The sequence below is a fragment of the Nannobrachium achirus genome (genome assembly GCF_963921795.1).
Source record: "Nannobrachium achirus genome assembly, chromosome: 11".
NCBI lineage: Eukaryota > Metazoa > Chordata > Actinopteri > Myctophiformes > Myctophidae > Nannobrachium > Nannobrachium achirus.
The window spans coordinates 48,807,621-48,834,046 of NC_137820.1; positions in this window are offsets into that span (position 1 = coordinate 48,807,621).

The following is a 26,426-nucleotide window of genomic DNA, read 5'->3' on the forward strand; positions in this document are numbered from 1 at the left end:
CCTTGCCCAAAGCACTGCTGTACAGTTGAAGTGGCCATCTTGTGTGCTTAGGAGTGTGCCAGAAGCTTATAGGCAGCAATTCCGAAGCTGTTAGAGGCCCGAAAAGCAGTCTTATGAGGAATTTTCCAGAGATACTCAGAAAGTTGAAATAGCAGAGCAGTAGTGATAATTGTTTCTGGAAGGAGTTTTCAATGTTGTGCCAGAGGTTGTTTACAGTGCATCTATTCGAGTGAAGAGAGGGTAACAGATGTGTGAAACACTTAATGCTTTCTGACAAATAATATGAGTTTATTATTTTGTGTGCTGGCTCCTAAATTTGTGCAGTGACAAGCCTCATGCTGAGGCCAAAACTTATCTAACTATTATAGTTCTGCTCCTTCAGCTTCATGTTGGAAAACGTATAGCTTCAATAATGCAAGTAAAAGCCTTGCCGTGTTTACAGTAAACTGTCAAACACACAGTGGGGACATACAGTAAAAGTAGTAACAACAAAACCTGTCGCAGAGGTAATTACGTCAGCATCCTTGGGGAGGTATGTTAACTCTTTCAGGTTACAATACCTATGCATTAAAGCAGGGGTCTTCAACGTTTTCAGGCCAAGGACCCCTTAGCTGAGAGAGAGATGAAGCAGGGACCCCCACTATTGTATAAATGTGTGATGCAAATTCTCATCGATTTCATAGATAGATTTCATAGCACTGTCATATTGGATTCATGTTAATGTGTATTTTCTGGTATTTACATTTAACCACTTAAATCGTTGATAATTTGTAAACTTCACCTTTCACTCCAACTTGGTCTGCTCTTCTTTTTTACCTCTACACCAAACCTATTTGCCGAAAATATACAAGCTCTCAACGCCTCACAGCGTGAGGCGTTGAGAGCTTGTAGATCTGCTATTTTTGGCTAAAGTTCTCCTCAGAATAGGGATGAGAGTGTTCAAGTTGTTCATTTAAAAGAATGATCGTAAAACACAAAGATTTGGCGGCCCCGCTGTAGTAACTCTAAAGACCCTAGGGGTCCCGGACCCCCTGTTCAAGACCCCTGCATTAAAGGGAATACTGCCTCTGGTAAGTAGGATGAACTGTATTACAGACCAGGGCAAGATCACTGTGAACTAGAACTGTATTTTATTGTCCTGTGTCTGTGTATATCCTTCACACTCTACATTTCCCCAATCTATCTATACAAATGAACACATCACCACACCACCACGCAAGGCTCATTGGTTAGGACTGCTCACATGATCCCGCACGCCGCACATGCTGACATCACGTCAGCACAATGCTACAATACATGGGTGGGTGACGTGACGTAACGTTTTCGCTGTCCTCGGTGTCAAACATGTATAAATAAAAAATATATTTGTCAAAAACCTTCTGAATATTGTGCAGGACATTAAGCTTTATGTGAACTTACTCAAGATTAAAACATTTCATTCCTCATTTCTTCAGAATCTTCAACCAAACATGGCAAAACTCATATGGTGTGACTGTCCTGACCGTGTTTCTCAAAGTGGGAACTTGAATAAAACTAAGAAAAAGAATTGCTAAAAATCATTTGAAAATGAATTTAGGCTAAAAAAAAATGTCTATTTTGAGCCTATATCTTTTCAAAGTCAAAGCATAATGTTTTCAGTCATTTCTGATCAAAAACATTTTGTCCCCCAACCCAAAATCATTTGGTGTGACACTAGTTTGGAAAAATTAAACAGGCAATTATTTGGACACACTCTAAGAAAGAATTCTGTGACCGAGTAAATAGCACTATTAGAAAAAGTTATATTTACTCAATAAAATCACTGAATATCATGTATGTGATTGTTTGAGTAGGTCACACCAAACAAAATGAGTAAAAATCCAACTGTTCTTTTTGAGTTAGATGTACATATATTATTTGAGTTAATTTCATGAGAATAAATTAGTATTTGACCAACTGATTTTATTCATGAATTATACTCAATTTGTTTTGGTAATTTTCCTTCATAATATTTGAGTATGGAGTACTTATATGGATCAATTTAAAAAGACCCTTAATTATTATTCATTCCAACTTAATAATCTTTCATCTCTCACAACAACTTAAACAATTGAGTAGATATGACTAAGATTCAAAATTGTACACAAGGGTTCATGGGAAAGTTCTACTGGAACATTCTGTCAACAAACAGCAGCAGCACACATCTTCTTCAACAAGAAACCTGGAGAGTGTTTGCAAATATTGGTAAGTAGATTTACTGTATCTTTGTGCATATAGGCTACACAAATGTATTGGGTATAACTTATGTTCTTTACAAAGGTGTGCAGCTAGTTAAGGTTACAGTGAGAGGAATGTGCAAGCCCTCTAGTCATTGTGACTTTTTGCATTTATTACAAGCTATGCACAGCTCCATACAATGGTGTGTACAATGAAGATAAAATGCACAGGTATAGGCCTACATTATTATCTACATGTCTTCTTTTTTACTCTCTTCCCCTCATCTCTGTCTTCCAGGTTAGTGCAAAGTTCAGGATGATCACCACACTGAATCTTGAGCCAAAATGTATGGCAATGTTGGACTTCTATACCCCCAAACTACTGTCCATGTTCCAGTCCAAGAAGGGCAGTTTGGGCACAAATGAGTATTGTACTTCAGGTATGAAACTTTCATTTACTCTAACTGCTTTAATTATATTTCACCTGGCTAATGACAATAATTACTATATTAATTTATGCTAAACTCATCTTTATCCCCTGCAACTCTCTCTCTCCTGATTATTCATTTCTAAATGTATGTCTTAATAGCTACTAAGGACAGTCTCCCAGCTTCCGTTGCTAAAACTGGGTTGTGGAAACAATTGTATTGCCAAAGTTTATGTTAGTTATGAAAGTGCAGTCATACTTTTTCTTTATTGTTCAAATAATTATTTTTCTATTCTGCAGAGAGGAATCCCCAATCAACGAACACGAGAGGTCATCATCCGATGTCTCATCGACCATCTGGAAGAAGATAGTGTCAAGATCAAGGACTTTCAAGTTAGTAAAATAAATGTTTTGACGTTTTAATGTCATCGTGGATGAGACCATCACATGCAAAGGAACAGCATAGTGATGTCCAGAGAATGAGGTTGTGACATTGGCTGAATGGCTGTTGCATCCGTTGCATGTCTGGTCCAACTGATTCAAGATTATGCCCAGGGCTGCATGTGTGGAGACAGCTAGGATTGCTCAATGTGTGTCTGTGTGTCTTGTAACATTTAGCCTGAAAGTGAGCTCTAAACAATTATCTTCACAATGTGTGCAGGAAGGAAGCTCCTGGTGCACCTGTCAGAGTAGAAGAGAAGTTGACAGAGGAGTTGATGATGAAGAAGATGAAGATCTACCTGCTGCAGAACCAAGAGGACTCAATGAATGAACCTACTGATGTAGGTATTGTGATTAAGGGCATCACTGCCCTCAACAATCTTGGGGATCTGCTGCTATCTGTTGGGACTGTTCTATGCCTTTAATCTGAGATACCCCAAGAACCTCAGATATGGTCTTGAGATGTTCCAAAAAGTACTAGTTGAGTTGGATCCTGGACACCTTTCAGCCAAAGTTCAGAGACTGAAAAAATGTCTGCTTGCCGACTACTGTTCAGCAAGATGCTCTCAGAAAGTGGGTATAACCTACTGAAAGTGGATTTATTGTCAAAACAGCATTTTTGCAATGGTATTTGTTGCTGATAGTAATTAGTTAATGTAAAGTGTTTGTTTCTGGTGCATTCGAGTCATAATGCAAACAGGTCAGTTTAGCATATAGACATTACACGTGTGCATAGTCAATATGTTTAAATGTTGAGCTACTGTAAATGCTTATTTATTATTTCATATTCCAAGTTGTGATTTTCTTTCATGCCAAATGGCCTCTGACTGTCTTTAATGTATTTTGTGGTTATGACTTACTGTTCATTTGATGGGCTCATTGTTCTTATGGTGCATAATGTTTGACAGACTGCTTACTTACAGTATGCACAGTTCAATTAGAGGTACTTATATACAGTATTGTGAACACACACTGCTCTCTAGTAAACAGAATTTTAAAAGTGTCAGGGATACCCCTTTCCTGATCATTATCTTTAAACATATTGTTTTTGCAGGCATTGTTGCATGTCATTTACATACTAAAGTATGTTGAATGTTCATACTTGATGTGGTGTTACACTGGTCAAAATTAGTTGATTAAAAACATAATTATCTGCATAATTATTTCATGTGTATTCATTTGACATCATGTACTCCTGGAGTAAAAGGTAAAGTAAATGAAAGGGGTAAATGGTACTATATGAATGAAATCAATAAAAGTAAATGAATAAAGTAAATGTGACATATTTGTTATGTTAAATCATACTCTAATATTCAATTAGATCTACTTAATATTTCAATGTATTTACTTGTAGTCTTTTGTGGCATTGACTGAATAATTTAATTATATCTACTCAATTTCTTTAGGTCATTGTACTCAATTTTAGTTGTTAATAAGTACGTAAAAGTTTTGGTTACTTTTACTCAAATTAATTGAGTATCATCTACCTGATTTCATAACAGTAATATTTACTCAATATTTTTGAGTGTAAAAATGTTTCACCAATAAAATTGAGTAGAGCCTAGTTTTTGTTTTTAGAGTGCACCTATTGGCTAGAGAGGTCCTTCTTCTGTAAGGCTATTCAGCACTCCCAGCACAACTGCAAGACAGGTGTCTGAGGTGAGTTATGATTTTAACATTTTCATGAAATGCCATCTTGTTGAAACGTTGACAAACTCACCATTCTGGATGTCTTTTGGTGTGACACCTTTCTTTAAAAAAAGCTTAAGTTATTTGAAGTTTTGGTCATATTTCCATGTAGATCTAGGCTGCTTTGTTATAGCTAGCATGCTGTTAGCATGCTAATGTGTACATAGTAGCCTCAAGGTAAACCTAAATGGAGAAAACAGTAATATGGTGTGACACTTAATCATATGGTGTGACATGTCTGCTTGTCACACCATATGACTTGACTGTCACACCATATGATTTATACTGTATTTAACTACAGATATAACAACAAATAACAAAGTTCCATGTTTCTTTTGTACATTTAAACATTTGTTTTAAACATTTTTACATAAAATGTAATTTAGCTTCATTCAGTGATACTTCAAATTCATCAGACAGAGCAGAAACCCCTTCACAGAAACCTTAACATATTGTTTCAATCTAAACAATATTTTCTCTTTGTCTTAAACTATACATTCCATTTTCTTTTGTCAGCTGGAAAATGACAAGTGCTGAGAGAACGAGAAAGTACAGGGAGAAACTAAACAATGACCCAGCAAGGAGAGAGGAGCCAAAGGGGCGAGACTGCATTTTCTACGAAGAGCAGGAGGTTGTCTGTGGCATAGCAGAACCGCAACAAGGCAGCCGGTTTGCTACCCTCACCAAATACGACTGGCTGATGTACAATACAGTCTAAATGTATAATCTAATCTGATCTAATACTTTTGTACTTTGACTCACTGGACTGGACAGTGGACAGTGTTAAGGTAGGACCCGAGACAAAACTAGCGAAAATAGCTGATCTACAAGCTCTCAACACGTTGTGCTGCGAGAGCTTGTAGATCAGCTATTTTCAGAGTTGCGCAACCCAGCACTCTTTAGCTAGTGGAGATGTGGTGTAATGTCATGATTCCTAATTACATTTGTTCAACACAAAATGCTGTGTTCAAGTTCAGGAGACTTCGGAAAAAAGCAATTTACCTGAATGCTGAGTTCTGTTTCCACTAATTGGTGTTAATAAAATGTTGCCTTCAATGCCTTGGCTCCAAGTGTGGCTATGCGCCTTATTGCCCCTTTAGGATCCTTCTGCCGTGGGCCGGCAGAAGACTTAGGTGTGCGTAGCATTCCTGTGCACATCCTCATCATCCATCTACTACTACAATTCTTTCTTATCCCATGTTAAAGCCCTACAATAATATCCTGTTCAGAAATATTAAGGCCATGTTATCCTGGGTAATTGTTTAATCAATCAGTAAAGTTCAGTACTCACTAATAGGTAGGTTAAAACACAGTTTGCTTTGACACATGAAGATATGATCATACGGTGTGACACTAAATCATTTGGTGTGACATTCCAAATAGTGAGAAATCATACCTTTATTAATGATTAAACCAAAAAAATGTTTATGGATTACATAGAGAATATTATCAGGAAGAGTCACAAATATTTGTGTAATTTTAGAGAAAGTTTTGACAGAATACATTTAAAATATGTTGTAAGATCATGAACATGGGCCTCACACAGAGTGTCGATTATGAAAAAAATATACAGATATAATTAATTTTCAAAAAACTATAGTGGATCACTGGTTAGTTATGATAAAGGACTTTGATAAAGTGAGTAACTTAAGAAAGATGTACTCCATTTTCATTTTATGAACAATTATTTTCATGTCACACCATATGACGATTTTAGGCACAAGTACAACAAACTGCTGAATAAAGTCTGATTCCAATAAAATATCTAAAAACAAAATGTATTTCCATAAGGTTGAGAGTGAGTAGAACAAAAGTAAATAACTTTTATGCCTGCAATTTAAAGTTTTTTTAAAAACACATTTTTTGGGGCGTCACGTCACTGACCCACATGCAGATCTCTCGCTGTTCACAGTCCACACAGCTCCTCCAACTGTTTATATCAGTGGTTCTCAAACGATTGGTCGCGAGACTGCGCGAGGGAAGGTGCCGCTGGGGTCCCGTATTGGCCCTGACACTTTCATCTCAGTACTGCGGTACAGTACATTACAACAAAGCAAGATTGGACACGACATTCAGAGACGTAATGTGAGTGCAGAATCCAGAAGCGCCCCCGAACTTCTAGTTTTAATTACAAAAGTATTGCCATCAAAATATACTTAGAATGTAAAAGTACTCATATGCAGAATGGTCCATTTCACAAATGTTTTCATCAAACCTTTTTGGAAATAGCCAATCTGCAAGCTCATAACACGTTGAATCGTGACGCGTTGTGAACTTGTGAAGATCTGCTATTTTCAAATGCCGATGTGAAGTGGTATAAAACTTGGCCTAGTTGCTTCATTTAGGCTTGTTTTCATAGACCAGGATCTCTTGCAAAATCTGGCAACAATGCTGATCACCTGCATCTAAAGAATCGTTCAGTTGTGTTCACGTTCACTATTCCATTGGAAATAATAGACTGCAACCTGCTTCCAGTCTCCTAAAAAAACTGATTCCGGTCTCCTAAAAACATACTTCACACATATACGGGAAAACCAGGGTCTTCCTTTTTTTTTGTCGTTTTGGCCTGCAATACACCTGCAGCCTACAGGAGCGGAAGTGAACAGATATTGAATGAAGCAGCAGAAAAGGGCAATGGCGCAGCCCTGGAGAAGGGCCAAGAAAAAGGTGAAGAAGAGAGTTTTCAATGATGACACAGGAGAGATTGAGTGTCAGTGGTGACCAGTGCTTGATTCTGAACAGTAACATTTCAGATCATTCTTTACAGCATTCTAATACAGCAAAGCATTCATATTAAAAATAAAATATACTTTGTAATATGTATTCTGAAAACTTCTGTACTTTTTACTTCAGTTCTGCACTACTTTATTTTGTTATCAAATCTTTTTTATTATTTCTTTCCCATAGAATCCAGAATCAATTATGAAAGGATAGACATATGTATCATGAATAGAAATAAAAATGTAACAACACTCACCAGGTAAATGTACAACAACATACTTATTATTCAAAAATTATAAAAACAAATATGTTGCTACAGTACATACTGTACATGTACTGTACTTCACTAAAATCTGTTCCAGACCATATAAGAACATTCTCCTCACTCGCACCATGTAATCATGCCGTTGACTGCTCAAGATAAACTATATCCAAAAAGGTTAGAGCCCACTGGTGAAAATTAATGTTAGAGTATGAGGGGGTTTCCACCGTGTAGCAACCATCTTCTTAGCCGCCGTCAATCCAGCAAAGAAAATGCGTTTGTGTATGCTATTTAGTCATCATGTAACAAAAATAAAGCTGGAGAAGGTGTAATATTAGATCTAAAATTACTGAAAGTTTGGCAGCAACAGCAAGTACTGCACTACTTTAAGTACATGACAGTACAATGTTCACTAGTTGAGTCATATTTGACCAGGAGCCTTGTTGTCTCAAGTACTGGGGTTGAGTACTTGTTTGTCCACCACTGATGGAGACATAGGAGAGAGTGATGCCCTCCCACATGGCTTGGGGGGTATTATGTCTGGTGTTATCTTGTTTTCTCTCTGTCAGCTCCAGCCTCAGTCTGATGAGGTCAATGCAGGACACTATATTTGCTTTTACTGACTGTTTGCTTAAGTTCCCTCTCCCTCACTCTGCAGTTTCATTTATTCATATGATTTTGTCTACTTAGTTTGCTTAATTAATGAACCTTCTGTGTGCGCTCGTGCATCTGTGCGCACGCGTGTGTGTACATGTGTGCGTAAGTGCATTTATGTGTGTGTGTGTGTGTGTGTGTGTGTGTGTGTGTGTGTGTGTGTGTGTGTGTGTGTGTGTGTGTGTGTGTGTGTGTGTGTGTGTGTGTGTGTCCGGGGCTAATCTGGCAAACCACTGGACCGATCAGTCTTGTGCACAACGCCAGCAGGCCAATTAAGAACCACTAACTTTTCACACAGTTGTGTCCGTTATTGTGCAGGGACGAGTAAGTTGTAACAAAATAATAGAAACATACCACACTATGACCAAATTGACAATCCTTTCTAACGGAGAAAATCATGTTATATGTATTTGATATACAGTAGTACTAAACTTGAGTGAAAAATCTCCCTCAAGACCATCACCCTGACAAACCTGATATGCATTTAGTAAATTATGGTCCCATTACTTTTTAAATGTATGCTTCTAGGGCTTATACCGAGTGAAGACCCACCCTATACGGTTGCAGCCAATAGCTGTCGTTTCCAGTTTCTTTTCAGGACAGGAAGTTCCAAGACGGTGGATTTGAATTTGCCTAAAAAGTGTGTTCAAAACCGGTCTGTAGAAACCAATGGGTCACGTGTCGGTTCCCTTTGTCCATATTTTTTACAGTCTATGCTCAAGACCCACCGTTGAAGTGCCCTTGAACAGGCATTTAGCCCCTGGCTGCTGGTTGTACTTGCCAGCCCCCAGTTGAGAATGTACATGTACACATGCAGAATTTGCTGAAAAAGAGCAGTTACTTTAAATAATTAACTAAATAAACGAATGAATAAATAAATACAACAAAGGTATTATTTGAGAGAGATGTTCCTCAATCAAGGCAGAGGAGATTGATCTTCTTGACCTTTTCATCTTGTCACTTTGGCCTTTAGGATTTCAGAACGAATGAAAAGTAGATTAAATCACACCTGAACTCTCAGCGGCACAGGGTGCACTGTAAAATGATGTTCTAGTCAGAAACAAGATGGAAAATGTAGCCACATCACTGGCTTTACAGGAGAACTAAAACAATAAATATAAATGTTCCACTCTAAAAGGTATCAGTACCATAAAGTGCCTCTCAACAACAAAGTGCGTGTGCAGTGACAAAGGTCAGAATAGCTTAGATAGAGAGGTAGAGGTCATCAGGTTGTAATTTCAGTACAATGACTTCTGGTTCCTATGCATCGGTATTACAATGACAATTTTCTTTTGCATATATATGTATATCAATGTACAAACGTGCCGTTTCAACTCTTCAGTGTTTGCTGCTCTTTTCTTGAAAATGTCATGCAAATGCATTTTTTTCACCGGTTTCTTTCCCTGTTTTGCTTTTCTATCATTATGGAGAACATAGCCTTAATTTTGCAGAAACTAGCAAAAATAGCTGATCCACACAATCTCAATGTTCTGCAAATCCCCTGGAAATCAACTGTCTTGCCAATGGCAGGAAGTGTGAAGTTTTTAAATGGCACATCTGTAATAATCAATCAATCAATCATTATCAATCATTATCAATCAAATGTTGTGTTTTGTCGATTATTTGGGGGCCCTCTAGCAATACCCTCACAGCCCAACAGTGGGCCCCAGGCCACATGTTGGGAATTGCTACTCTACTCACTGTCACAGCACTGTCACTGCCAAATAAAGCAGAAAATGCTGACAATGGGTATATGCACACATAGGAAAGTGCACCAAATGCAATGATAATCTATGTATTTATTCAGGGACAGATTCCAAGAATGTTACACAAACTGGCTTAGAAATGAGAGCTGTTTCCTGCTGTGAAATCTCCATGAAACAATGCCATTGTACAGTGTTTAGTGAGAATGACTATACAAAAGAGTGCAGCGGCCGCAGGCACGAGACAAACGCCAGCTCCAATTATGTTTAATTCAAACATGTGGTTCCTTCAAGGGAAAATTAAACCACTGTGTGTGTGCGTGCGTGCATGTGCGTGCATGCGTGTGTGCGCGAGCGTGTGTGTGTGGTGTGTGTGCACCTAAGACTTTGTCTGCATTGCTCGAGTGCATATTTGTATGTGCATTTGTGCGTGCCTGCATATTTCTCCAATCCAAGTGTGTGTGTGTATGTGCGTGCGTGCGTGCGTGCATGTGTGTACAAGCTGTCACAGCAGCACACATGTTCATGGAAGTGTATAGGGAAAAAATGCTTTGTTTATGTGCTGCTCCAGAGGTGAGGAGTGTTAATGAGAAGAGCACACACACTGTCACTATGGGGCGATATATATACTATAGCCAGGGAGCGCTGATATGCTCGTAATTGTGCCCCGTGGCTGTTCGACCCCACCTGTCTGCACTGCAATGGGTTACCTCACTGGGTACTGCACGTTGTGAGCTTGTTGAACAGTTATTTTCAATGATGTGTGTAGAGTTAAAGTTGTAAAAGTTTTAACGAATTTGGAGGTTCGTTTCAGGTGGTTATCTTCGTGCACCGAAGGCAGACGACCTGTAGCTTTAGGTGGGTACAGGGTTAAAAGTGCCCAAAAAATATTGATCTCCTCACAAGTATAGTAATACAAACATATTGTCGTTGTCGGGTGGAAACCTTGTATGTCCAAAACCGTTCGTTTTGCATTTATCATTTTAAAAATGATTTAAACTAGTGAAAACAGTCGCTCTACAAGAACACAACGCCTCGCACCGCAAGGCATTGTGTGCGGTCTGATCTGCTGTTTTCACTACCTTTGCCTACCTATGCGACGGCCTTGCATGATGAAGCAGGGCTTTACTTTGCGAAAAAACACACAAATTTGAAACTTGGAGTTACGAGGTTTCTCCCCAACAGTGACGATGTGTGTGGTGTGTGTGTGTGTGTGTGTGTGTGTGTGTGTGTGTGTGTGTGTGTGTGTGTGTGCGTGCATGCGTGCGTGTGCATGCCATGCACACGTGTGATTGCATGTTTTTGTGTGCTATATGTTCGCATGTGTGCATGTGTGCATGCGTGCAAGCATGTGTCTCAGTAGTCAGTCACCAAGAATTGCAGGCCCAATTAGACGTGGGAAAGAATTATAAGCGGCAGCGGTCTCAGATCAGCCAGGCAGCGCAGTGTAGTTTGAGCCAGTTGTTTATTTTTGCCTTGCCCCATACACCAGTGTGTCGTAACTGTAAGAGACAAACAGCAGTCTCCTGCTCCTAGCCTTGTAAGGTTGTTAGTCTGTTGTTCTATAGAACCACAGGAACAAGGAACAGCGTAATGATAGAAAGGGCTCTTTTTTTCCTCCTGCCTTTGCTTTAAAAAAAGAAAAAGTAAATCTATTTCAGGAAGTCAGAGGAATAGGATGTGTTGGCAAGCTATTAACACCACTACTAGTGAGGTAATGGGTGAGACCATTACAGGTCTCTCTGGAATAAATGCTAACAACAAGGCCAATAACACTATGACAAAAGGGTACAGTTCAAATGTATACTTATTTTAAAATGTTATGTAATGTAAAGTGTGCAATCCATTTGAATTTTTTGTCTGTTTCTATATTACTATTCACTGGGTTGAGCGCAACAAGTGCAAGCAACGGAAGCGGGACTTGTTCAGCAGCAGATCTGTGCTAACATGATAATACCATCAGAAATAGGATAAAAAATACTGGTTAAGAAATAGTTTATCTTTTAGTAGCAGTGTCGAAAATGTGCAAAAGAAGACATTTGTGCGGGTGTGCTTGTTCGCGTTTGAAGTGTGTGTGCGCCTGTGTGCGCGCGTGTGAACATTGGATGTGCATGGCTACATACGTACAGTAAATGAGAAACACACACAGCCTACTGTGTTTTGTGGTGGTTCCTTTGTTGCTTACGGTTTGCATCATGCAGTGAAGTCTGTCCTGCTGACCCTGCAGTGGATCATTTACTGAGACTGGAGGTGAGCGAAGGCTTAAGCCCTTCTCCTACATTTTGCTTCTTCTATGTGTTTCTCTGTGTTTTCTGTGACCCTCACACTTTATTTTTTTCCAGTCTAATTCCTTTTTTCCCCAAACACAAACAAAAGGAGATATAACGCTGTTTCAGCATGAAGTCAAAAAGTGTGAAAGTTGCTGTTTCCTCTCCATCATTCTCTGATGCTCTGGGGCCTAATTTTCTTAGCTCAGTGGTTCTCAAAGTGTGGTTCTTGAGGGGGTCCCCAGCTAAATGTGTTAACAGCATCAAAATCTGTATGTTTAACCACTTTTAACCCTATTTTATACTTTGGCTGTTCAAAAATATCTACAAGCTACAAGCTCAACACGCATCACATTGTGAGCTGATAAGCCATAAGCCTTGTAAACCATTTGCCTGTCAGTTGCTTTCAAAACATTTAGACAAATTTTGAAAATATTTCCCTGCATTAAAGACCTAGTGAAATGAAAAACTAGTTTTTCACACTTTTAGAGCTTATCGGTGGTACTGTAATCATATGGGCATTCCTAACACTAGATGCAAAAAAATATATAGAAAATAAACAATTTTTGTGTATTTTTATATCAAAAGTCCCTAAATAGCCTATTCTTAATTATCTCTTGTGAACAGAAACGTGCTGCGTGATCACATGACAGGTCTTCTTGAATATAAATGAACCTTGATTACATTCACCTGTTTGATTCCCATTGCTGCACATTCCTCCGAACTCAGCTGATTTCAATTACAGAGCTACTTCGTTTTGAATCTCATTCAAGATGACGTCCAAACTATGTATTATCATTGTAAACTTAATGAGCACAATAAAAAATATTTATCTGCAAACATTATAGGTTGGAATAATAAGCAACTTGCTAACAAACATTCTGTACAACTGGCCCACTGGCCGTGTCCCTCTGACTGCCGTTTGCAGGCTAATAGAAGCTACAAACACAAACATTGGGCACACGTGAGCCCTCCCATCGCCTGAAGGGCTGGTCCCTTCTGACCGGTTCAGAAACAGACAGAATTGCGTTTCAGACTGAAACTTCAAAGTAAAATGCCCAAAAAATCAATTTCACTGGGTCTTTAAATCTTTCAGATGGGGGTCCGCAGCAACGATTTTTGGGATTCTTGACATGAAAACATGGGGAACCTATTCAGTATATGTGTAGCCTCCGGTGGTGGAAAGTAACTAAGTACATTTACTTAAGTACTGTACTTAAGTACAATTTTGAGGTATTTGTACTTTACTTGAGTAGGCCTCAATTTCCAATACTTTCTACTCCACTACATCTCGGATCCGAATATTGTACTTTTACTCCACTACATTTATTTGATACTATAGTTACTTTGTAGATTCTAATTATCACAAAATATACATTAACCACTTCAGCCCTACATTAGGCTATATACCATTTGAAAATAGACGATCTACAAGCTCACGATGCGATGCATTGTGAGCTTGTAGATCTGCTATTTTCGAAAGATATTTGTTCATTTGAAAACTTGAAATAAGATACTCTGCCTAATTAGTACTTTTACTTTTGGTAGTTTAAGTACATTTTGATACCAATACTTTTTGTATTTTTTTAATTCCGGACTTTTACTTGTTCTAGGCCTATTGATACTTTTACTTAAGTAAAAAAAAATTAGTACTTTTTCCACCACTGGTAGCCTCTTAGTACAGCAGCGTTAGACTGAAGCAAAACTTAGCAAAAAAAAAGCTTCCACCTAGGATTCCTGCAGGCGGCAAAATAGCAGGGCCGTTTCCATGGTAACCGTGACAGCAGGCAAAGTGGTTTGACAGGTGTGTTAAGCCTCACGAGCCGGACGAGATACGAGAGAACTGACCTCGTGTCTTTCTCTTTCTCTCTCTCTTTCTCTCTCTCTCTGTGTCAAGTGCATGTTGATGGGTTCAAAAGATGCAAGGGCAGATGCAGTAGGAATGTGATGGGGAGGAAGAGAGAGAGACGTAACTAGAAAAACGTGCTCCATTCATCGTGATCACATGACCCAGGAAATAATGTGTGACGATTTCTGTGAGTTTTTGGCTAAATCAAAAGTTTGTTTTGAAGAAAATGCAGTATGGCAGGAAATGTAATCCGGCACAAACAGGGCCAAAAAAGTTACGTCATGATCCAATGAATAATGTTATTATGTTGATGTTAATATGTTGATTGTGCATGGTTCAAGAGTTATAGGCCACCACCAAAAAAAACAACAAACTTTGGAAGGTAATCATAGTCAATCAGAATGGAATAAGAGAAATGTGGCAGATGCTGTACATCTTGATCACATGACTACAGAGATAATGTAACGACTTGAGTGAGGAATATGAACAAAATCTGTAGGAGTAGTAACAAACCAGAAAGGTGCGAATCTGAGAAATTGCAAGTGTGGTACGTTGCACGCGAGTTGTGGGTTGCGGCCGCCGGGACACGAGGAACCCATTAGGAGGAATAGCGATGAAGCTGGTCACAATAGAAAATACTGTTCCTGATGAATTACGTTGTACCTATTGTGATGTCACGTGAAGCTTGACCAATCCGCACATCCATTTTTTGTCTAATCAGAAAAGGGACGAGTAGTCTGGCAAACATTTGGGTTTGCCATAGAAACAATAGTTAAAGCAGACAAGTACTAAAGTCTGGTTGCAATTTAAAGCAGACAAGTACTAAAGTCTGGTTGCAATTAAGGGCAACCACACAAATAAAATAAAAATGCTGTGAATCACACAGCTATCTTATCTAACAGCCATGTTTTAGTTAGATATTCCAACACTACATCAAATTTGTAGATAATGTAATTGCTGTATCCAAGCTGTTCCACTGAGAAGCACCTACAGTATGTGTTTAAAAGATCACATTCACGCTTCACAATCAAATTAAACCATAATACTAGTAGGCCTAAGACACCCTAAGGGCGAGAAGCAGCAGAGACCTGGCCAAAATGTGGCCAAAATGTGTCCACATTTTCTCAATGGAGATGACATGGACGTCTGACATCATAGATGTATGACGTCATAGACCGAGACTGACACAATATGTCCATTTATGGGTATTCCGGAGAACAAGATTCATTCAGACACTTGGAAGTTGGAACCACCGTGGATGTGCGTGTACTATTGTGGCTCACCTGGTTTCTCTCTCTCCCTCCCCCCTAGACGGACTAACTCCAACACCACAGGTGAAAGCAGAGCTTCCCCCTCTGAACCAAGTAGTCACTTCTCTCTCTCTGCTCTGCCCACAGGATAGCAGAGCCCCACCTGTGAGTGTTATATGTTTAAAGGCCCGGACAGGAGGATCCCTAAGTTGAAGTTTCTCCATGTTGCCCTTTTCCCTCACCGTTTTGTGAATAAAAGACAATTTAATTTACCTACAAACTGACTCTGAGCCTCTTATTTTATTGAGAATCTTGCCTCTTCTCCCCTGGGTTGCCACAGTACTAATACATTTGACTAATACATTCTGTAGTAAAACACACAGTAAATGTAGGAGCGGTTTGCACCACTCAAATATGTTAGTGTAATTCAAACCGGTGGTCCTTGACATTTAAAAGTAGGAACATCCAATATCCAAGCATACAATGCCAATTTAGGACACTGAACCGTGCCTGCACATATTAGCGGGTTTTTTTAGGAACGCTTGGCAACAGTTTGCGTTGTGTGTGAGAGCTCTGGTCAGCCAATAAGATGTAAAGCTGTCTTTAGTAGATATTGAATTTGCCTGAACAATTCGAAGAGATGAAGTGTATTCGTGTAGATTCTGCTGTGACAGTCTGCATGAGGAAGACAGGGAATATTATAGAAAGCTAACTAGTGAGAGAGAGAGCGAGAGCGAATAAGGACAAATCGCACAGTCCCAGGAGAGCTTCCATTTCTGTCCACATCATTCCATGGATAGCAACAGCCTTGATCACGAAGGAGTGTCGGTTCAAGTCTCCAGCCCTGCAGTCAGCCAGAACGGAGATGACACAGATGAACCAGGACATTACCGGGACCTTAACGCAGCCAGGAGAACAATGCATACATCTGACAGGAAAGACAACAACACGTGTAAACAGTGTGATAAGAGCTTCCATAAATTAGGCAATCTTAAGAGACATCTGCGCATACACACTGGAGAAAAACCATACCACTGTGAACGGTGTGGCAAGGGATTCAGTCAGATACTCTGAAGAATCAGCTGCGTACTCACTCTGGAGAAAAACCTTTCCACTGTAAACATTGTGGCAAGAGTTTCATTTTTTTTGTAATCTCAAGACACATCTGCGTGTCCACACTGGAGAGAAACCATACCGCTGTGAATAGTGTGACAGGAGTTTCAGTCTGTTAGGTAACCTGAAGACACACCAGCGCGTCCACACTGGAGAAAAACCTTTCATCTGTAAACAGGAGTTTCAGTCATTTAAATAATTTGAAAAGACATCAGCCTGTTCACAATGGAGAAAACAACATGGAATTAGCTATTGTGATGTCAATTGAAACATGACCAATGTCCATTGGAACCAATGGCCTTTTGGGATTACAGAAAAGGTAAATGAAAGGGTTACTTATAGTAAAGGTTTACAGAAATAACTAGAACTGCACTCTTTCGAGGTGCCAACTTGTCACTTGTGCATGACGATGCTAGTGACATCACCACTTGCCCCTCATTGGCTGTTAATGATGACGTTGCCATAAATGCTGGCCCCTGATTGGGCTATGGGCTTAAACAAAGAAGGTCACTGACATAAATGCGCAGCCAAACGCAGTACTTGCACGCCCTGCTGGCACAAGTAACTAGACTGCACTCTGTTGAGGTGCCAACTTGCATCTTGTGCACTCATAGCCAAATATGACTGGTAATTTGTGACCCCAAATATGGGGTTGCATTGTCGTCACATAACTGTCATCACACAGCTATCATCACCCTACTTGCACGCTCTCCTGGCGCAAGTAACCTAAAGTAAACAGGTTTACTTGAAATAAAAATCCCACCTAGTGTGAAGTGAGCGATGCTATTGTCAATTCTAGGAAATTGCAAGTGTGGTTGCCCTGACGACCTCGCCCTTTAAGCCATGCACATGAGCGTGTGCACGTGGCCGCCTGGGTGCCGGGAGTATCTCTTAGCAAAATGCAAGCAGACGTGCTCTGATGAAGCCGGGTGATTTGATATATGGCAAGTGTGGGTGCACTGACGCGTGTCGAGAATAATCCGCTGGGAAAACAAGAAATGACATAGTCCTTTTATACCAGCTTGCACCTTGTGGACTATATATAGCCTTGTGGAGAAGTTTAGCCATCTTGTGTGATCCACTGGGGACTGAATTCCGTCTTACCATTTATATTATAATGAGAAAGAGAGACAGATGGTGAGAGACAGACAGCAATTGGAGGGGACAAGGTCAATATCCTGAGAAATACAGAGAGAGAAAGAGAGAAAGAGACCATGCTGAGGTGACAGAGTGAGAGAAAGAACAGACAGAAAGATACAGCGAAGAGAGAAGCATGCTGAATGACCCCCAGTGTCCCCCACCCCCGACCCTGTCTCTCTCCTCCACCTGCCTCCCCGCTCCCTCCCTCCATCCATCCATCCAACATGTCACTGCAGGTGCAGAGGTGCAATGCTCTGTGGAGAAGGCCCCAGGGCCCCAGGGCAAAGCCTGAGGGAATAACAGAGAGAGGAGAGTCACTCATGTCACTGATGTTCTGTCTTCAGTTCTCTAACTGTCCCCCAGAGTCAACCCCGGTCCTTCCCTGATATGACCTACTCTACGACCAGTAAGACTCCCTAATCGGGAGATTATCTCCACAAATAGGGCAAAAATTTGTTTTTCCAAAATGTTCCTGATCCATGTTGATGACATGAGTGTAGACATACTGTGTAGTGATTTTCGTGATTTTAGGGCAAAATCTGTAGGAGCAGTATCCAAAAATGTGTTTTTAAAAATCGGCCTGAAGGTGGCGCTATATGGGACAGATTCATGTTGATGGGATGAGTGTAGACATACTGTGTAGCGATTTGCGTGATTTTAGGGCAAAAACTGTAGGAGCAGTGTCCAAAAATGTGTTTTAAAAATCGGCCTGAAGGTGGCGCTAGAAGAGGGCCATGTGAGAAATGAGGGGTGGGGGTCTCCGCGTTGCCTTGGCGGACGAATAGGTACCGGCCCCGGCTCTCCCGGACGCTCCTAGCCTGAGTTACGGCATTTTATGTGAGCTGCAGTGGGGTCCTCCACTGGGGGCGCCACCACTTTTGCATCCGTTCTGGAGCACCAGGAGTGGGTGGTCCCCAGGAATTCCCCGTGAGCAGCCCCGTTGGGGTGGTCATTTGGTCATTTTTGCACATTTGGTCATTTTTTACATCTGGGGGTCCCCCAGGGACCTGGGGGTCCCTGGAGCTCCGGGGGTCCTTGGAGGTTGTAGTTTGGCAGGTAAGTGTGTGTGCAAAAGTTGGCATGGATGGGGGCAACGGTTGTGGAGATATGAGCAGGGCAAAAGTGTGACGTGTGACGTCTGACTCATGGACGGACATTTTTTTACACCTGGGGGTCCCCCAGGGACCTGGGGGTCCCTGGAGCTCCGGGGGTCCTTGGAGGTTGTAGTTTGGCAGGTAAGGAGTGTGTGTGCAAAAGTTGGCATGGATGGGGGCAACGGTTGTGGAGATATGAGCAGGGCAAAAGTGTGACGTGTGAGGTGTGACTCACTCACTGACTGACGGACGGACAGCCTGTGGAGGTTTTGGTAGTAAATTCATGGGTTGAATTGGTAGTCCTACACCAGCCATTTTGAGGACCAACACAGGTGTTTTGATTAACGTAGAAGATTGGTTCTATGCCAATCAGACACATTGAACACCTGTGTTGGTCCTCAATATGGCCGGTTTATGACTACAAATGCAACCCATGAATAGCCAATAAAACCTGTTGCCAGTCACTTGATCCATTGGAGAATGGACAAAAAAAGTAATGCTATTCCATGACAACGTTGAATTACCATTACCCTTTGAATTATGCATATCAAAGTAGATGTAAGGAAAGTAAAGACTAAATTGTCTTTCCCTTAAAAGACAGCAACATCGGAAATGTTGTACTTAATTGTACGATGGTGTGGTCATGTTGTGATGCATTGCTATTTTAGAATATCTTTGAAAATGTTTGAACATTTTGCTATCCATTTCCGCCAATAACGATAAATAAGTGGTTTGTGGTATAATAGTGCCATTGTACATTGGAGGCTCGCAACAGGTCTGTGATGACTATGAAGTCTGTGGGAATCAATATTTAATACACCACTCAATAAACGACAGAACATTTATTAATAATTCATGAAAATCAAGGAACATCTTATAATAAAATTGTAATCACAACAAATGTTCACATAATGGCTGCTAATTACTGCATAATTATAGAAGAACAAATAGTCAGGTGCCGTTTTCTGAAATAAACCAGTGGAACCATTAGGTGGCGGATGGCGGAGAGTTTAACAAGATAAGAATTAGTCAATTGAGTTGTCCTATATGCAGGAGGCCATGCAGCTATGGTCTATTATAGGCTAATTAAAGACCAATTAAACAGAGTGTGTCACAAATGGTTGGTCGGAGCTGTATAGCGCTGTACACAAATGTCATATAGTACAAGAGATAGTGTGCACTACAACGGTTAAGACATAGGCCACTTGTGTGTTCCTATTAAGCTCAATGAGTAGAACATGAAATATCCATGAGTAGAACATGGATATTTCACTGTTGGGGTTAACTATATGAACGCAGGCAGCGTACGATTTCTGTGAAATTTGGTACGCACGGTTGCTATAGGCAACACACTATTGCTCTAATTGTTCGGCTGCACAACAGAAAAGTGAAGCTTTTGGTCTAGATTTGCTTTCCCCGCAAAGTGAACCTGTGTGTTTTGTAAGCTTTCTGTGAAATGTTATTCAGGTTGGGCGGCTGCACAACAGTAAAGTGAATGAAGCTTTTGGTCATGCTTCACTTTACTTCATATAATATAAATGGTAAGAGTTAATTTCCCAGCACATTCCTTGTAACCCTCGTCACGGCAACCACACTTGCAATTTCCCAGATTATTATAGTGTACAAAAGTATAAATTAGTAGCGATTATCATATATATATATATATATATATATATATATATATATATATATATATATATATATATACATATATGTGTGTGTGTGTGTGTGTGTGTGTGTGTGTGTGTGTGTGTGTGTGTGTGTGTGTGTGTGTGTGTGTGTGTGTACTGCTGCTTTTCATCCTTCACCAAATGGATCTCAAAACTCTTTTCAAGCAGCTCTAGGTCAGACATCTATGTCAGTTTAACTCTGAATGTGTAAAAATGGATCAGAAAGGGTCTATATTTCATTTTATCAGATTCAAATTAATGCTGAGGATTTTGCAGTGGAGAGACATTCTTCTGATTACCAACCAGCTGCCATAACCAGCGGCTTATGTAGATAATAGATATTATTGCTTTCCTTGTACTGAAGACATCTGGGTCCTGAACGGACTACAGGCAGCATGAAATTAAACTACAAAGCTTTGACGGCCTCTAACAGGATTAATAGGCCTACTATCTGTTGAACAACGGTCTCGCATATCGAGAAAAGCAAGTTCACCACGAAAGCTTTTAGATCTTTCGGCATACGACACAGTTTAACGACATGAAACAGTATGGAATTAATTTCCCTTATTCTTTCAAGATTTTTACATCTGTAAACCTGTGATGTGAAGTTGAAGGTGGTATACAAATTTGAAGTATTTTCACTTTATGAAAATTAAAATGTTTCGATATTTTATACATCTACTTTGTACTTCTGACTCTTTTACAACTGTTTGAAAAAAGTCACGGAAGTGCATTCGTATTCAAAATCCGTCTTTTAACTCATGTCATAAGAATGTGTTTTGGAAAAAAACGTAAGTCTTGCGATTCTGTAAAGAAGATGGCTCTGAATCGTTTCTAATTTTAGTCTGTATTTGATACATGCATGGGTAGTGGGTACCTACTGTAGAAGTAGCATTGGAAAATACGATAGGCAATCAATCACATGATTCACTGTCTGCACTGAATTACGTCATGCTCCATCATTTTTGGTAAAAGCAAAATTTAAATACATGAGCCTACATTGGCCTTAACAAGAGATAAGACCGCTGAGCGTTCTATGCTTGGGCGACGCATGCCAGAACCGGTATTTAGACCTGGTATCTTCGCTCCAGCTTGCGTTAAACCCAGACGATATAAACACAGTCTAGTGGGAAAGAGGGAGTTATGATACAGTATACCATGAGAGATGTCCATGTCCCTCTTGCTTCGTCGCCGCTAGCAAATAAAGTATCATGATTAGAAGACATCCCTCATGTACTCTGTTACATCCTGACTGGATGACAGAAAATATGCACAGAGGACAAATAACACCTGTAGAATATCTAATCATATTAAACTGAAAATCACCCCATTTCCTTTCTAATTCATTTGCTATCTCATTCTCTTTGCCATGGCCCTATAACATTCAAAGGCGGAAAGATAGAAGATTTTTTTTTATTTTCTTTCTTTCTTTCTTTCTTTCTTTCTTGCGGCGAGTTTATTGACATACTGTAGAACTATTCTTACCAAAGTTTCCATGAGACCTTTAAGATGATCTGACCTTGAGATGACCTTTAAGATGACTCTAGATTATTTGGACTTTGCAAAGATGGGCAGCTTTTTGATGTGCAAGGAATACAGACTGTTGGACTGAATACATATAGTTATTGTAGTCTATTGTTTTATATTTTTATACAAAACTATGCTTATTCTATTTCAAGAATCTACTTTTCTATTCAGCCTTTGTAAATGTGAACGAGTGTGGTAAGTACATTTACAGCTTTAAATTCACCAAATCAAACTAAAATCTTTGAGTGGTGGCACACCGTCTCCTATGTGCCACTGCGTGTTTAGGTAACTATGTACACTAGTATGTTACTTTGTATGTTTGTCTGTAGCATGACCTGCAATACCACTGGGTGACCAAGTGGCTGATGATTCTATATATTGTTTTATTATTATGATAATTTGTCAAGTTTGTGATATATAAGGTGCCAGAGACATGCTTTGGAATTTGAACTTCTCCACAGTGTTTAAGTAAGGGATAACATCTCGCTCAGCGGTGATTACCGACGCAATAGTGGAGGTGGCATATCAACCTGAAGGGCTCCTATCACTCGATAAGCACCGCTGAGCGAGATGTTATCCCGCTTATTACCCGGCTACTCAATAAAATTAATAATTTGACTCAAAACTAAAAACAAAACAACTACAGACTCCTGAAAGTGTTCCACAAGTGTTGCGCTGGGCGTTTCCCCCCCCCCTCCCCCAGCAAGTACAAGTATTTCTACTGTCCTATTGCGACTTATAATTTCTGTAAAAAGATCAGGGTAACATTTCTTTTTCTCCTTGCTACCTCGAATCGACTCATCAACTGTCTCCCTGTGTCAGAACGCAGACAGATGTCCATCTGTCTCCATTTGTCATCTCCGCCCTTCTGCCACCACTCTGCTATTCAGTGTGACATGGTCTGTCGCATTCACTCACTTCAACCAGCGGCCTTTGTTTTGGGCTTTGAGTTCGTCATCCACAGAAACCTTGTATCCATGTCTCCTGTGTCTGTGTTTCCTCGTCACTGATGTCTCCCACACAACCTTGACATATAGACACCACAGAGCAGCAGACACCCCCCCCTGTTCATCACTTCTGCCGTCCAGGCATGAATGTTGTAAAAAAAGATAACACAAGCATGCACGCAGTGTGTGTGCATGCGTGTGAATTTTCAGTTTGGGTATTATAACAGTGATGTCAGAGCGCGAGAGTCAGTGTGATGTCAGAGCGGCAAATCCATAGACCGTAAAAAAACATACGCGAACCCACACATGATGTGTCGTTTCTCATAGTAAACTGGGACCTTCGGATGCAATCAAGCAAATTAAAAACTGTGGTGCACACAAAACCAGTGTCAGTCAATGACAACTTCCAGCTTTTGAAATTACATAATTGTTTTTTTTTTTTTTTTCAAATCAAAAGTTGAATTTGTACATACAGTACTTCTTGCTTCTGAATGTCAATGTTTGTTGAGCAAGACCTTGTTTAAAGATAGCACCATAAACCTTGATGACTTCAAAATCCCACAAAGATAGATAAGACCTTGGGAATAGTTTTTGAATCTTCTATATCCTTTGAGCCCTACTGAATCGGTTTTCTTCCAACTATGCAATATAGTTTGCTTAGATCATCTAATTGTATCATTGACTGATGCTTATGTTTGTGAACGCTTTCATCTGGTTGGTCTTTTCTATGACCTACAAAACTATACTAAAGGTCTGTATTTGATTCAAAATTCAGAATCCTAACCAGATCAAAGACGTTTGTTTATGTAACAAAATGTCCATACAGTGATGGTTTTATAATTTGGTATCATTTGCAGGCTAATACCCGGGAAAACATATTGTTGAACATTAACGATGTTCAACAATATTTCCTGCTGTCAGTCTTTGCAATCAAGCCTCAACATACAGTATGCATCCCTCAATTGTTCCTCTGAGGATCATTTGAGGGGGTTTGTGCCTAATGATAGGGCTTAATGATAGTAGATGGAGTCGTGTCTCTTTTGTATTCTTTCTCTTATTCCCAGCTTTCTCTGATTTACATTTCTTCCTTTAATCAGCCCTTATACATCCTGCAGTTTCAGCTAATCCCCCAGAATGGAACAGATTTCTTGAACACACATAATCATCGACTCTAACATTTGATGATTTTTTTCTATCTTTCATTTATTTTAATTTCTTCCTTTTGTATGCCCCTTGTGTTTTTCTCTTACAAATGCATACATCTCGCAGTTTCCCCTTTCTTTGTCGCCATACAGCCCATCATTCTATATCTCAGGGCCACAAATTACCTTTTCAGACATGAGATGAGAAACAGCTCTGTGCTCCAGTGAGCTCTCTGCTTCCCTAGAAAGGTCACGGGTGACTACATCACAGCAAACCCTCGCTAACACAAATGATCTATATGTCCATCTATGTCACTGGGTTTTATCACGTGGCACCAAGGTGGACACAAGGAGGGATACAACTTGATTCAAATTAACTCAATCTCTGTTGATTAATTTGAACTGCTTGTTTGATGAACAATTAAGCAAACCAGTCACATGATTATACTGCTTAATTAGGACAGATTTTGCACCAAATAAAAGGCCCCACGTACACCAAACACTGCATGTCCTTCATACATATTACACTGACAGCGGGATTCTCTATACAAAGACTACTCTTGTATAAGCCGGAAGGTTACTAAATTAATTTAAAGAACTGCATAACATCACAGGCAGTCTCACAAAGGGACCGCAGCCCGCTTATTAGCCAGCTAGGCTTTATTAGTCTCTCTCTGTCGCTCTCTCTCTCTCTCTCTCTCTCTGTCGCTCTCTCTCTCTCTCTCTCTCTCTCTCTCTCTCTCTCTCTCTCTGGCTAAAGGCACACTAAAGCATCCCTCCACCACAGCCAGACACAGAGTAATAAGGGCTGCAGGGAAACTACTTGGCAGCAGTTCTGTGGAATGGACTACCTGCAAACCTCAAGTCCTTCAGTTGATTGTTCATTTTAAGCCCTCCTTGAAAAGCTGTATAGCAGCTGGACCTAATTCTAACCATAACTTAGTCGTGTAGCAGCAGGTTCCCTATGTTCAATGATTGTTTAGGGGTATGAAAATAATAGTGTATGTTCAGTTTCAGGTTATATAGCCTACTGTATAACACCATGGTTTGATTTAAAGGGGAGGGGGGCAGTCTTAAAGTCAGTGACTTCCTGCTGTCCTGGCTATGTACTGCCCTGCCTGCTCTTGCAGGTTTTACAGACCTGTTCTGACAGCAGTAGCATCTTAATAGCAAGCTGGCTGCAGACCAAGCCTGCACCATCCCTGCCAAGTGGCAAACAGCTTGCCTGCCTGCCCTGGAACAGACCAGCGCATGGCTGGTATGTCCTGGTCAGCCTCTGTCCTAGTGTGGCATGTAGGCCTACAGACCTGATAGATCATTATGCTGACTGACTCTGCACCGCAGATGTGTCATTGTAAATAAAAGCATGCATGGATCCATGGTTTTATAATACTGTATGTGGTTCACTGCCTTGCAGAGGGTCACTGTGATATACTGTAGGACAGTGATTCTCAAACATTTTCATGTAAAGAACCCCCAAATTAATGTCTTTGTCCACCGACCCCCATCTGAAAGATTTGCACCGAGGACTTCCATACAAGATTTGTGTGGTTTAATTGTTTATTATTTCAAAATGTTTCACATTTTACGTATACTAGATTGTCAGGACTTCAAATCCATACTGTAGTTATGCATAAGTGTTATGCACCCAGGTAGGGTCGCAGCTGAGTGCAATGAGTGTGGAGCAGCGCAAACGAGACAGATTGTGTGTGTGTGTGTGTGTGTGTGTGTGTGTGTGTGTGTGTGTGTGTGTGTGTGTGTGTGTGTGTGTGTGTGTGTGTGTGTGTGTGCACGCGCGCGCGCGTGTGTGTGTGTTACAGGCAAGAGTAACAGCGTGACACAATTGATTCACACTAACTGCTCCCTGCGGTCGCAATGAGATCAGGGATTTCCATACATGGGCGCAAAAGGGACACAGACAGATGGGTACAAGGGGTCTGACAAAGCCCCCGGAACTATTCCTCATACATATTGTTCTGCATAAGGTAGGGCTGTATAGCTAACTACTGTATCAATCATTTAGCTATTGGGACTCCCTGGAACCCCCCGAAGGACCCCTGGGGCTCCCCAGACCCCACGTTGTGTTGTGCCGCTTGTACTGATGTAGGGGACTGTATGTATTTGTCCTTTCACCAATGTCATCAAGATGAATTCCTGTACAGCGTCTGCCCATACGGAGGTAAATATACATTTCATTGATCACTGTGACAACGCAACACTGCAGCAGCTTGTCACCTGAGCAGAGGCAGAGACTAGCCCTGAAACTTCACCTGAAAGTTACTGTTCTTGCAATCCCTGCACTCTATCTGATTCAAATTATTTGAATTAGCATTAT